The sequence below is a fragment of the Acanthopagrus latus genome, chromosome 14, assembly GCF_904848185.1.
Source record: "Acanthopagrus latus isolate v.2019 chromosome 14, fAcaLat1.1, whole genome shotgun sequence".
NCBI lineage: Eukaryota > Metazoa > Chordata > Actinopteri > Spariformes > Sparidae > Acanthopagrus > Acanthopagrus latus.
Window position 1 is genome coordinate 8,397,518 of NC_051052.1, and position 15,182 is coordinate 8,412,699.

The window sequence follows — 15,182 nt, forward strand, 5'->3', positions numbered from 1 at the left end:
ACTGTTTGACATTGTCCTCCAAATTATTTCCATTTCGCCAAATCTGGCGAGGAAATGAAATTCTTTGAGACCAAATATGTGAAGGCTGAAAAACCTTGATGGACACCTCCATAATGTAAATGTGCCATCAACTGCTGAAACCTTTTTAGATAAGGTACAATAAGGACGTCATGTTCCCCCAGAATAGAATGGAACAGAATGAAGGTCAATTAGAGTAGACTGTCATTTGTTTTAGGCTAATAATAAGCCCTTCATAGAAAGAAATGAGCTATAAATGACACTGTTATTTACTTTATATCTCAAGTATGTCTATCTTTATATTTAGCATTATATACTTTGTGAAAATAGACACTTTTACTTAAAACCACCAAACTTAAGGATGTGGACAATTACCTGACACCCTGGCTATCGAATATTTCTTGAATACAAAGACATGAGTGTGACAGATGTTTGAGGTGACGTGTTTTTGACGGATTATTTCCTGTCAGACGCTTTGTTTCTGTCTTGTGGGTGTCAGGTGATTGACAAGCGAGCAAAAGGAAACACAATGCATGACATATTAAACACGAGGACTTACTGATTAAACAGTGAGTTTCTACAAAGCCAAACTGTTGCTTTTATGCTCTCCTGAAGGAAGATTGATCCGTGGTTTCTCTAACAGTGTTAGCTGAGTGCAGATGGAGCTGGGGACAAAACTCAAAGAGGTCTTATTAAGCTCATTTTCAGGTTCAAACTTTTATTTGAGGGCCTCAGGTGAATCAGAGTTGCACATGCACATTACTAAATGGGCAGGATGTAGCCAATCAGAGGCAGAGCAGAGCTTGTCATGTCAAGCAAGGTAGTGTGATCTAAAATAACAGCAATAGCAACTGTATGCCTGCTGACAGCTGACAGTGACACACATGATAGTAAAGGTTTGACTCCAAACCAGGTTTTATTATATCAGGCAGTGCAGGAGCAGTGTTTTCTTTGGGAGAGAGTAACTTCCTTTGGCATGGACTTTGGGATTTTTCACTTTGCAGACTTTTCTCAAGGACAAAAATGCTTCGTAATACAGTAAAGGACAGGCAAAAACACCCAAAACATTATATGACCTCTTTATATCACAGTCCATTATCAGCCACAGGAATAAGCTGTGCTTCGTATTGACCGTATGTATATATAGTCCTGAACTCGTTTAAAGTTTCTTCAAACCGCGCATGTTGATAGTTCAGCAGTATTTTCCTTACTCCCGTTTTTTCAAGGTCTTATTTTTGGCAAGAGATGGTATGAAAAGTTTCCAAAACAAGTGAGCAGACTCTCCACAACTTTCTGATGTGTTTATATAAAGTTGCTGCAAATGTGTTCTACTGTAACTACAAAGCATTCTCTACTGTGCAGGCTGGGATAGAAGATGTGTATATATGTGTGTGTGTGTGTATGTATATGACCATATATATATATATATATATATGTGTATGTATATATATATATATATATATATATATATATATATATATATATATATATATATATATATATAGAGAGAGACACGGGCTGGTCATAAGATGCCAACCTATGGCATCCAAAACACAAAACATTCTCACTTCTGGTATCAATGTTGTTTAAAACTCAGACATGACTGACAGATATGTTGGACTATTCAATCCTGCTGCAAAACTTGGATTCTCCACTGGGTAATTCATGGACTATGACATGTTTATTCAATTATCTGTCTATTAGGTCCTTAAAGGACTTTATTTAGAGTTGACCTCACCTCAGGGGCAGCCATCATTTCATGACAGACAGCAGCGGTATGTTTATAAGCCCAAACAATAATGGCTCCACCTGACAGAAGACAAAGTGGCTCACGAGAGAATCCATATTGGTGGCTGCCGCATCAACTTTTATCTCTGATTAAACCGTAAGAATCTTTGTGTTGGACACCCTACTGGACATGAGCCGTATGTTCCTGCTTTTCCCTCTGATTAAGCCCTCCTTCAAATTTATTGGCCATGGGAAATAATGGGAAACACAGCGAATGTAGAAGTTTTAGGCCATTACTCATGGATTTTATTGGCATGGGCTCTGTCTGGCACACAGCCAGTGACCTGCACAGAGGACAAAGCAAGCAACGCCTCTCCTGGCTTCTGGCAAGGAAAATCAGTGGTGAGGGGGTGGCGGTAGGAGAAAGTGAGAGAGGAGACGTGGCAGCAGTGTAGGTGGGTGGTGTGAGGATACAGGAAATAGTTTAATAATTTACAAAAAAAAACAAAAAAAAAAACAGAAAGACAATAATTTTACAGTCTGCCAAAACTTATCCCAAAACATATTTGATATCTTGTTGTAATAAAAAGAGGGGAGTTGCACAAAACGAGCCCCTGTGTGCCTTGTGATAAAAGTTGTGAGACGAATCGCTGGATATAATATACCAATAAATGGATATTTATAGATTTCCACTGGTCACATAATTGTAACGGTAAAATAAAACATAATTGTTTGGGGTCCCGGAGACCTGGGGCCTTTTTAACCAAACAGAAAATATACTTATTGTTGTTTTATCAGCTTGATACCTCAGAACTTTTCATAATTTTAAGAATTAGAATTATAGAGATCATAGTTGGGTTGCCTATCTGTCTATCTATCTATCTATCTATCTATCTATCTATCTATCTATCTATCTATCTATCTATCTATCTATCTATCTATCTATCTATCTATCTAGAGTGCGATAGAGAATAATATTAATGTGTATGCCTCTCTAATTTTTCCTTTTCCTTATTTACTGCTCTGAAAAACAGCAGTTCTTTTGTCCTGTGGCCACCCGTTTAGTTTCAATTTTGCACCCCCAAGGGAAAAAAGTTTTGGCGCCCCTGCTCAAGGTTTCTAACTTATGGTCTGTGAATGACTGTGTGGACATACATGTTCATGCATATGAACCGTGCATGAACATATAATAAATTATCAATTACTCCTGCATCTGATTCCGTAACATGTGCTTTACAGTCCATTCCAAGTTTTCACAACTTCATCAACTGCTCAGTTTGTAGCAAAGAGAGCAGATGGCAGTTGGATATTTTCTACATACTAAGTTCAAATAAGGTTAGAAGAGAGAAAAAAGAAGACACTTGGTACATTTTCAGCTAATTAAACTTAAGTTATTAGTTATTTTACCTGATACATGTAAGTAATATTCAACTTGTGAAAACAGTCAATATATCGATATAATGTATTGTGTGGCTATGAGTTTTCCAGAGTTTGAAAAGAATAACCCTGATGATGTCAGGGTTACTCAAAGCTGCCACTGAACTGGAATTATTTTTGGAGCTTGTACATGCAACACTGTAGCAACAATGGGGCAGTAAATCCAATGCAGAAAGGCTTATAGCCTCTTACAATGACTACATTGAATACGTGGACAGTTGTAACCAGGTTAGTTGGATGTGGCTAAGCAGAGAGAGCAGGTCGTGCTCTAATAATTAAAAATAATACATTTGACTTGACTTGATTCTGTGGATCAGTGTTTCGATCACCAGCTCTGGCTGCACGTTCAAGTGTCCTTGAGCAAGATACTGAACCGCGAAAATCCTCCTGCTGGCTGGTCCACTGTTGTGTGAATGGCTGAGAATAGAAAGATTGTGGGCTGTTTGGTGAGGAAGCGCTGTATCGCTCCTAATGAGCAGGTCGGCACTTTGCACGGCATCCTGTGCCATCGGTGTATGAATGTGCATACAAACGGGTGTATTTGGCATTCGTCTGAAGGCGCTTTGAGTAAAAAGCACTACATTAACGTAAGTCCGTAACGGAAGAATCCATGCTCGCCTGGTTTGCTGCTCTATTATCACTGCAAATTCCTGGTGACACTTGACCTATAAGGAAAAGCAGAGTGCCAGCAACGTTCACCCTGTTTCCTCTCTGCGCTCGAGTTCCTTGTGGGGTTTGTTGCAATCCAAGTGAAGCTACAGCTGACTTAAAGGATAAGTTCACCCAGAAATGAAAACTCCGTCATCATCTCTTCCTCCTGATGCCAGAGGAAGGTTGGGTGAGGTTTTATAGTCTGCAAACAACATTTCTGGAGCTTTAGAGCAAAAACAGTGTCGCAGCGTTCTCCTAAAGACTTGATGTAGATGGGAACTTGTTTTAAAATGGAAAAAAAAAAAAATTGAAAATGAGCAAAATTAAATGGCTTTTTTATTTATTTATTTATTTATTTTTAAAGACGTTACTGATAACCTGTTAGAGCCAAAATCTTCACTGTAGCCGCTGAGCTAAAAGCGTTAGCGCTCACTCCGTCTAACGAAAGTGCACAAGTTCTACCACATGTCAAGGGTTTAATTTATGTGTTTTCAAATACATTTGGGACCGAGCAGATTCAAGAGACTTGGATGAGCAGTAAGGAGCCATTTAATGCGTTGTTTTTTATTTTATTTATTACCCCATCTACTTCAGTTGTTCAAGACACGCTGCCACACCGCTTTGCCGAGATGATAGCGACTTAATTTTCACCTTCCGGGTAAATATATCCTTTTAAGTGGGTGGCGAATGTCGATTTCTGCTTCATAAATAACTGAACAGAAAAGCCTAATTACTGGGAGGTGCTGCATACTTTTCGAGTTCTAAATATTTCCTCACAGTTACACAAACAGCCGTTGACACCTTAAATTGGTGTTAAAAAAATGACGTTTCCAAACAGTGTACATATGGTTCGGGTGCCTTGGGAGCACTTTACAGATTCAACATGGCAACCTTGTGAATAGATGTAATTGGTTCCTCTGGCAAACTGTGCCGTCCTCGTCTCAGTGTTCCTGACGGTCTCTTAATTAGGCTTTGTGCACATGCAAAGAGTTATGCGCAGCTCGCCGCTCTTCCGGTGAGTAAAGAGTGGTATATAGGCTGAGCAGATGATACATTTAGACATGCACACGCACCCATACAGTCACAAGCACACATACAGTCTTAATACCCCAAAATCCATGTAGAGGTCAGATCTCTGATAATTGCTTTCCATGCAGAAGATGGACGGATCACAGCTTTTACAGGAGGAGGCTGGGAGGTGTCAGGCCCTGTCCAACACACACACACACACACACACACACACACACACTCAAACACATTCACATCCATGCAAACTTGCTATAAAAACACACGCAAAACAAAAAGGCGTAGACATTCACAGCATGCACAGTAAAACACATGCACAGTCTGGCACGCGTGCCAGCCAACAGAGACTGTTATCAGCTAATTAGTGCTAGTAGCCGCGGGGGCCAACCTTATTGACAGTGCAATGACAGCTCTCCGGTTTGAGTGGCAGCGTCAGTCGCTGGACCGTGTCGTTCTGATCCAATTATAAACACACAGACGCTGGGATCAAACTCACGAGTGGCCCCGAGGTGGAACTGCTGCTTTGGAAACGCTGCGATCACTTGAGCGGACATATGTGTATATTGTGTGCAAACTGACCAGTCTCGTCCAAATGGCTGACCGACCGCCGTTCGATGAATGACGCTTCAAATTTGCATCTCTCACCGTGTCCCACATCAGCATTGAGATATACATAAAGCAGGAATAATAGCTTCGTTATTGCGCAGCGGGAGTGGAAAGGGGGATTACACAAGCTATTGTTGCCCTCCTCCAGCCCGATTGCTTCTACTCGCAAGATCCAGATGCTCTTTTTTTAAACATCAAGCTGAGAACAGAGCAGAGGAGGCCCTCTTTAAGAATTTGCAATGGCATAAATTCTTTATGTTTGTAAAATGATGAAATTTTAGGCTACATGTGTAATGGGTTTCTGGGGGTGTTGAATATTCTTAGAAAAGGAGCCTCAGGCCGGGCTACCCAGAGCTATAGTGCTTGTTCCAACAACTGGGAGGCTTGGCTAACATGGAGGTGCACAATTTCCTTACAACACATTTTACATTTTCTTTCTGCAGCATCCAGGGATGAGGTGCAGGGAATCTACTATTTGCATCGTTTTCTAAAAAAAAGTATCTGAAATGGAAGTTTGCCACCTTGTTGTTTTTATATCTTTATGACGTCATTTTGAAGGAGAAATAAAATGCTCATTTTCAGGCTAATTATTTCATTTTTTGGTTACTGCTAGAAAGGGTTTCACAGTGAGACATGTACCTGTTTGAATACAGTAAAATACTGACAGCTATTGTTGCCAGCATGAAACTCGCATTGTACAGTTTAGCTTCTGTAAACTACAGCTTATTATCACTGTAAAAAAATATTAAAGTTCTTGTGCTGCATAGACGCTTTACAGTAGAATACTGGCAGCTAAAGCAACAAGCATGTCACTTAAGTGTTCCTGTTGTAAAGTTTGTTCATGTAAAATATATTTAAGTACTTTATTATGTGATTACTGTAAAATGTTGTACTGCATAATGTGCTCTTTACAGTATAATGCTGCTAGAAGCGCATGTTTTAAAAAAAACAGAAGCATATTTTCCTCTTAAAGATCAACATTTACAGTATTATACTGTATTTACAAAAACCAGTACATGACTGTGAAAAATGTCCCGTACTTTTACAGCAACTTTTTACAGTGTGGTGCTCAAAAGAACACATCGGTTATCTCAAACTGTCCACTGCTGCGGCTCTGTCTTCCCCCTCTGTCTGAAACGCTCTGTTTTGGCACCTGTCTCTTTAACGCCCGCCTCCTTAATACCCACTCTGCTCTGATTGGCTCAGCTCTCACACGCCTGAGCCAGCATCACTCACCCTGTCTCAGCCAGCGCAGTCGCGTTTTCAGCCTCCTGTTAGCTTCAGAGGTAGGTAGGCAGAAATGCAGTGATGGAATATAACTAAGTACCAAGTTACTCAAGTAATGTGCGTATGTACAATTTTGAAGTACTTGCACTATATTTGGGTATTTCCGTTTTCACTCTGCAACAGTTTTGAGGCAAATGTGGTACTTTACAGTACTACGGCATTTATTTGATCATTTTAGTTACTAGTTACTTCGCAGATTACATGTTGCCGAAAGTAGTGCGTGTTTAAAATGGATTCATTTCATCAGCAATCTATAAATAATAAACCAAGACAGGTCCCCTTTAATAGAGCAGGGGTTAGAACTGACAACCCAACGCTCTTTCTAACTTATTCTAGTTCTGCACGATCACCCACCATTTGCTCACTTATTTATCAGTGGAAAGATCCTTTAATAGCGGCACCATCTCATGCTTTGTGGCTGGAGGAGATTATTTGGGGGAGTTGTGACGTAACCTGGAGCTAAGCAGAGAGGAAAAAAAAAAAAAGCAGTCAAACCCGTCTGAGGAACACACACAGAGGATGGATGGAGGGGAGAGAGAGAGAGAGAGAGAGAGAGAGAGAGAGAGAGAGAGAGAGAGACGTGCAGACATTCATTACGCCTCCAACTGTTGTGATCCTTCTGCGCAGCCAGGTCTTTGCTCAGTCTGATTTGAGATAAAGTCGGGGGGGAATTCATCCACACATGCCTCTGGTTTGGAACACCCCCCCCAAAAAAAGGAAAGGCTTTTCAGGAGCTGTGACGTTCGCAGGGATTAAGCTGGAGATGCATACTTTATGAAACTGGTTGTTCTCGTGCGTAAATGGCAAGAGTTGCATTGGACTGAATCAAGAGAGGGTGGGAGGAGGGGGAGAGACAGAGAGAGACAGAGAGAGAGAGCGACACATAGAGAGAGACAAGGAGGGAGAGAGAGAGAGAGAGAGAGAGAGAGGCTGCAAGGCGACTTGGCTGGCAGTATTTCGCCTCTGCCTCTCCAGCAGTGGGAGAGATGTGCGTAACATGCAGCGGAGAGCGCTGATCATCATCTGCGCGCCGCATCGCCGTGGAGCCGCCGTGCGCACTCGAAGACGGAGACACGCCGAGGGGCGCAGCCCGCTCTGAGCCCGACGCGAGCGAGCAGCCGACACGCTGCTGAGGGGGAGAAGAAGAGGAAGAAGGAGAAGGAGAAGAAGAAGAGGGAGCGGGGAGAAGATGTGGGGAGAGACGTCAAGCCTTCAGACGGTGATCGGGGGTTAACAGCCCTGCTGTTTGGAGCCACTCTGACGCACTCTGAGCGCAGATCCGTCGCTGTTAAACGGAATCCTTTCCCGCTCTGTCACATCTGAACCTGGACTATCAAGGGAGGATCTTTCTTTTTTTTCTTTTCTTTTTTTTTTTTTTTTTTATCTTGTTTCATTTTTATTTTTTTTAAGCACGAAGGGAATGCATGCTGAATTTGGCCGGCAGAGTATGAGCCAGTGCGTGTCTGTGAGCTGAGGTGGAGTGTGTCTCTCCCGCCGCACGGCTGTCTCGGTCCGCCACAAGCCTCCCTGCGCCAGGATGCAGCTGCCCAGAGTTGCGTGGGCACTGACCGGAGCGGCGATCTGCTGCTTTCTCATCCTCCTTATCCACTCCCGCCTGCTCAAAGAAGGTAATCACTCTCAACTCCGCCTGGTTACACGCCACTTTTTCTTTTTTTCTTTTTTTTTTTTTTGCACTGTTCCAATGCGCCGCGGCAGGCTGTAGTTCCCATGAAGTTTTCCGCGGCGGTTAATCCAATGCGGAGCGTGCATGTCGCAATTAAAATATCGACTTTGTTCTTTTTTTTTTTTTATCCTTTCTTTCTTTTATTCGCCTTGAGATCCAATCAGAAACAGACGTGTGTGTGTGTGTGTGTGTGTGTGTGTGTGTGTGCGAAGCACAGGTGGTGATCCTGAGCAGCCTCATCCGCAGTTTTCCTTATCAACAAGTCATTGAGAGGATGGTCGATTGATCAATATTTTACCCAATGGAAGGAATAAGTTGAAGCTGTGCAGGAGGGAGGGAGGGAGGAAGGAAAGCGGTATTAAAAGCAGCAGTGCTTGTGCAGAATACTGATCTGTTGTAAACGTTCTCAATAGATGGCACTAGAGTCTTGCTTTAGGGTAACATTGAGGTCAAGCGGCTCTAATGTCGTTCCATTCACCTTCTGTTGTCGTTTCTGGCCCAAATGTGCTCCAGAGGGGAGTGAATTTCAATCATGTCGTCCACGCAGCCCGACACACACCGTCCTCAGCGTGTCCGCCGCCGCCGTGCTGTGTGGACGGCACAGCCTGCAGGCATGGCTGCATTGTTTGGGAACCGGTTACCGAGTTCAATTTGCTGACATGAATCGAGGGGAGTCGGGAGTCGACCGATGATTCAGTGTGCAACAAATCATTAATTCCGCCTACGGTGTGGCATAATAAATAGAAAATCGCACCTGTCTGCGGGGAGATCTTCACGCAGAGGTTGAGTACACTTACAGCTCAAACTCCTCATGAAAGTCAAATGGTATAAACCGGGGGAATTAGTGTTCTCTATGAAGCTGACACACACCAAAAAAAAAAAACAGCACTTAACTGCTCCCTTTCTACATGTATGCCCCCCGGGCGAGCGGAGCCTGTTTGGCACTTAGGAACTGTCACGGGCTTCCTTTGTGTCGGCGTGGAATGGCCTGCCATCCCCTCCCTGCCTCCGGCCCTGGGCAAATATTCAGGTCAAGCAGTGGCAAACACTCTCCTCGCCGCGGTGAGTCCATGACCACAGCCGGGGTCGGAGAATGTCCAGCCATACTGAAGAGAGAAAGAGAGAGAAGGGGGGAGGGGGGGGAGGTGGACTTGTCCGTCAGCCAAAATGGGAAACAAGGGGAGTTGAGGGGTTTTGTACTGGCACATGTCCCGAAGCTTTCCTTTGGAGTTTTAATTTGCTGTGGCGTGCTAGCCTGCTCCACAGAGGTCAGAAAGAGGATTGTGTGGCCACCTAACAAACGGGGAGGGGGGAAAAAAAAAAAAAAAAAAGTGCTGCTCGTGGCGGTGTCAACGCGAGGGGCTCTCATTAGATTCGGGCCATCAGCACTGTCAGGCTTGTTGACCGGCAAGGCAATATTTTTGACCTTCACCGACCGACTTGTTTGTCTGTATCATGTTGTGCTTTTTTTTTTCCACGGAGGTGTTTTTCCCCTAAGCCTGCATTTTCTTTGCTTTCAAACTTGACACCGAATAGCTTTTAACTTTGCGGAGAGGCGGGCGGGTTGGGGGGAGGAGGGGAGGACGAGCCGCCGGTCGGTCAGTCGGCCGCTCGGTGGCGAGAACATCCAATATAAGTTCATTAGAGTTTATGGGGTCCCCACTGAAATGTACTGGGGAGAGGCGCACAAAGGAGGGTCGAGAATATGCTCGCTTTAGACGACAAGAATGGCCAAGGTCAAAGCCAGCTGTAAGGGCTAATAATACGAACTGATAAACTGAATTCAAAGGACTGCATTAGTGACAGTCTTTTGGGGATGGGGGATAATGAAAGGCGTGCACAAGGGGCCTTATAAAGAACAAACCCCTTTTAATCTTGTCTCACATGTTCCTTCAGAAGAACATCAAGGTTGTGCAACACAGCCTCCTCCAATGTGAATCACACGCAGTGCAAAAGGTAGAAGGGAAAACAAGGAAATGTATTTTTAGCCCTCTCTCAGATTAATCATCTGTATCTATGTGTAATGCTTGTGTGTGTGTGTGTGTGTGTGTGTGTGTGTGTGTGTGTGTGTGTGTGTGTGTGTGTGTCACTGCTGTCTGAAGTTGGGCTATCGACACGTTCCAGCAAAAGGTGGGAGCTCTAGCTAGCTTCGAGTTCTAGGGTGGCGATTTTGGCGATGCTCGGGGAAAAAAAAGGAACCGAAATGTCACCCCTCCGCCTGCCCGTTAGCTAGCCCCAACACACCGGTGAGTGTATTTTTTTTTAGGGAGTTTGCGCACCTCATTGTGTCACCCTCCTGGCATAATGCGACATGGGATTTCGTGCCATGAGCGATGGGGATGCGGGGAGAGGGCGGATCGGGGATGGAAACACATTAAAACACCATGCACAGGGAGTGCGTGGATGAATTTTTGCGCCATAAATTTCTCACACTGTCCACTTCAATAATTCAGGCAATGGAGCAAATCCCATTTTGCTCTTCATTGGCCGGGAGATTTGTCACATGGCAATAGAGAGTCTTGACAGGAGTTCCTTGGTGAGGGGATTCAGGGCGCAGGATGTGGCAAAGTAAGGACAAGTTATATTCCAACACCGAGTTATGTCACTCACTGTTATATATGATTACAGTTATGCTTTTACCCTCAATGGCAGGTGAAACTGTGTCAAAGTAGTAGAAATATTTTCCTTTCAATTAGGAACCATATTTGTAGATAATTATCTTCTTAAGTGCTGTAAATCACGAGGATATTCTCGCGCCCGCAGACATTAGAGGAGATAAATGGAATAATTTTGAGTGATTGATCTGTATCTGCTTCTCCATGTATCGCACATGGCGCCACAACCACTGTGCCCCGGCTGACAAAGCGATCTTCATTTAAGATAGAACGATCTCAGCTGTTACCAGTGAACAATTCGTGCGGTGCTGTTGAGGCGCCACGTGAGAAAAACATTGCTTTGCACAGATGGAATCCGCAATTTGATTTGAGGGAGACTCCATAGAAGCCGGCCCTCTCAGACATGAGGTGTTACGAAAAGAGTCTCAGGTAAGCCCCTCCACTAAACTCCTTTTTAGCTGCACCCATTTCGCTAGCAGCTGTTTCATACTTCAAAGAGAAGCATACTGCTTAAGCTGTCTCCGTGGCAATGACAAGTTGAACTGGAGTACCACCGCATATTTTCTTGTTATTCATTCATAAAGCCTTGTGTCTGCGCGCTCAAGTGGCCTCCCGACGTCCTCTGCCCCCCCCCCCCCAAAAAAAAAAAAAAAAATACAGGCCGCCGCTCTGCCCGACGAGTGCAGTTATTGATCCTCGGGTAAAACCACAGGGTGACTCGTAATGGGCCAAAGTGACAGAGATATGTGTATTCATACACTGCGCCTGACATCTGGCAACCCAAATCAGTTTTCATTTACCACAGACAGACAGAGGCCCTGTCCAGGGGATCCTCGTTTAAAAAGATATGGATTCCAGAGGTAGTCTGTGGTGTGGCAGCTCTGCTCCGGAGCAGCTTCAGGCAGATTTGGGTCAAGCAGTGGCAAACTCTTGGTGTCATGCACGTACGTGGCCCTTGGAGAAAGGGAAGCCCTGTCATGTCTTAAGACACGAGTTTTGAAAGGAAGACACTTCATGTCTGCGCTCTCAAGTAACTTTGGTCTTTGACTGTTTAGCTTGTATTTTCCTAAAAACGGACGGGCAAAATTCCCTGGAAAGAAACTTGTATAATGTACATGTTCTGTGCTTTGACCCAGCGTTGTCTGTGATCGGTGATGCAGCTTGTGGCTGGAGATGTCCTGACTGGCCAGTTGCAAACGGTCATCAGGTGGGTTTTTTTTTCAAAGAGGCTCCTGTAGTGCATCGTCTTAGCAGGTCACCTGCACGAAGCCCTTAAATCAAAGCTCATGTCACCTCAGGATAAGCAAACCTAACCCCAACTCAAATGTGACATGCCGTTAATTGCACCCTCCGACATGCGACCCCATTGTCTGGCAGTTCGTTGAGCCTTTTTTTTTTTCCAAGAATGGGACTAGCTTTACAACTCGTGGAATGCTTGGCTTTCCGCCGCAGCGCGTGGTTATGTAAGGCGCCGAAGGGCTGCTGCACAACTGTTGTTTGTTTTGTGTGACGCTATGTTGTTTTCTCCTTTGTCTTATTGCAGCGATTTCCATCCAACTATTGGATCTCAGCGCTCCATCTGTGAATGCTGTTTCATTCTCCATCAGGATATTAAATGTGTCCGTGCGAAAGCAGCAGAATGCTGAATACACTTTTAGCCGTTTGCCGAGCATTACCTGCATTTAAAAGATGTAGATAGTGTAATTACAGGCCAGGCCAGAGCGAGCTGCAGAGTGAGATCTGACTTGAATATGACTCAGAATTACTGCAGCAGAGGTTTAGTTATTAAGTATTTCTTCCTTTTTAAGCATCTATTATTAATCTGCAGAAAAGGAGGGATTTTAGGGAATTTAGCCCCGAAGCACAGCTCCAGGCTCAAATGACATAAAGATAATATGAATGAATTTAATGCCGCAGTAATACTCGTTTAGCATACAGAAGCAATGTCACAATCGCCATGTTTTATGAGGCAAATCCTCTGTGATTTGCAGAGGTACACGCAGGTAAGCGGAGCATCCCTGCGCATATAATCAGCCGTAAACCGATTTAAATTGAGCACAATCTATCTTTAATGGTCAGTATCAGCTGCAATCCATATGGGTAATGCACAATAATCAATTGCCTAATTGATTCATTACTTAAAGGTTTGTTAATTAATGCACCTCGATGAATCAATCACAGACGCAGCACAGACCTGCGGTGGTTTATCAAGGTAATCTAAGCCTACTCTGAACAACCCCCTTGTGTCCTGTGTCCTCGGGCACTTCTCATCTGTGTGTGTGTGTGTGTGTGTGTGTGTGTGTATTTACTCATGGAACTGTTTTTCACCGTTCCTATTGATTGTGGGACAGTAAAAAGTGTGCACTATTGCACCCAGTTTTCCTAAAGTCCTATTGATTGCCTTTTGGCAGTGCTTTGGGACAATAAAAGAAGGCAGCGGTTGGAGAAAGACTCTAATGAAAAGCTGGCTGCGAGGGTCCTCCCTGGGTTCCAGTTTTTACTGAAGGGACTCATTGGCCTTTGGAAAATAGTGATGTCAGAGAGACATCGACCTAACACACCTCATTCCTGCCCTTCCACCCATGAAGTGCCGTCTGAAACTCCCCGAGGCCCTACCAATCCGGGCTTAAAGACACAGAATTGAGCCACTGTGTAAAGCCTCGAATCAGCAAGGACGCGTGATGCTACGTCTTACATCCACGAGCGCATTATCATAATACAGATGCTGGTGATAAAACGGGTAACACAAGCAGTAAATTTTGGCACAGATCAGCAAGCAAGCACAGATTGCTAGATTGAGCTCTTCCTGGATGTAAGATGTGAGGAAATGCATAAAGGACTGAGTGGTTTTAATAACTGAAGCTGTATCTTTAATTAAAACCTCATGCAGTAGCCAGGGAATGTCTTCAGTGCGATAGAACTCGGCTCAGTAAATTAGTCATGTGAGTGTGTGTGTACACACACACACACACACTTACACGAGTGAAGGAGGAGGTTTGGCAGACAACGCGTGCGCGCACACACACACACACACACACACACCACACACTGAGCAGTAGAAGGAGGGCCGGTAGTTTGAGAGGTTAGAAACTAGCGAGGCCATTTGTCTATCGACTTGTCAGCTGGTGGGAGAAAGATCCTCTCGGATCAGCGTTTTACTCCAAGGAAGGGCGGATTCCTCGGGGGCCATTCTTGCAACACTGGCAACATGTCCATCATGACCATCTGTCAAAGAGAAGACCGTCCCTCCCCTTAGATGATCTAACCCAAGCTTAGAGAGTATTCGTCAAGATATACAATCTCCAAGAGTGCTGATTTAGGGGAACTGAGCCAGGCCCTCATAAGCTAACTCTTCAGACTATCGATTGCGTGGCCAACAGGGTGCTTGAGTGTGATACATCCACACATTCTTGAGGAAATGATGGGTGAGAAGTGTGCTTACCCCTTCTGCGCTTACAATTTGCGCTTTCCCACTATGTCAAAGGCAGAGATGAGGTCATACCTCCGTTCGATCAATCGCCATGTCTCTGTTCATCAAGATGATCAATAGCTACTTAAGAAGTTTGATCTTTGTGCGTGGGATCACAGTCGTTTGAATGGATTTAGATTCAAGGTTTTTACCGCCTTCACAAAAGCTTGGCCCTAGAGGCCATTGTGACACAAATGTGGTGTCTGTGATAACAGGCTTGGTCATGCTTTATGGATCCAGCACTTTCGAAGCATTTTTTTTTTTTTCTGTTTCCATCTGACAGAAACGCAGGTTTAATCTTGCATTAGGTTGGCTATAGTGCATTAGTTTTTTGTGTCAGAGGGGCAGAATATTACCGATGCTATGCTTCTCCACTGAAACAAATTGCATGTTACTCTTTAGAAAACTAATGGAGGCTTTATCGATTCGAACAAGGCCAGCCACTTGCTTTGTCTCGGCTGTCAGATTGTGTCTAAAGCAATTTCATAAAGATCATTATTTTCTTTCTTGGGATGTCTTCCAGCTAAACAAGATCTTCCTTCGGTCGTTCCTGCCTTTTGTACTGCCCACGGCGGCAGCTCTTATGGTCCAATTGAAAATGAATTAGAATAGAATGACACATAATGAAAATCACTAAAAAACATTGGCACGTCACATCCCC

At 44.1% G+C, this 15,182-nt stretch overlaps 1 protein-coding gene across 4 annotated transcripts in view; it reads left to right on the top strand.

The window, feature by feature from the left end:
• tafa5a (TAFA chemokine like family member 5a) overlaps positions 1-15,182 on the top strand; it is a 266,925-nt gene that overhangs the window by 152,048 nt on the left and 99,695 nt on the right. The window contains exon 1 of one of the 4 annotated variants that reach the window (XR_005079072.1): positions 7,624-8,381. The exons of the other annotated variants lie outside the window; for them this stretch is intronic. The gene's annotated coding sequence lies outside the window, so the exon portion shown is untranslated. Of the gene's footprint in view, positions 1-7,623; positions 8,382-15,182 lie in introns of those variants that run through there. 4 annotated transcript variants of the gene reach the window in all.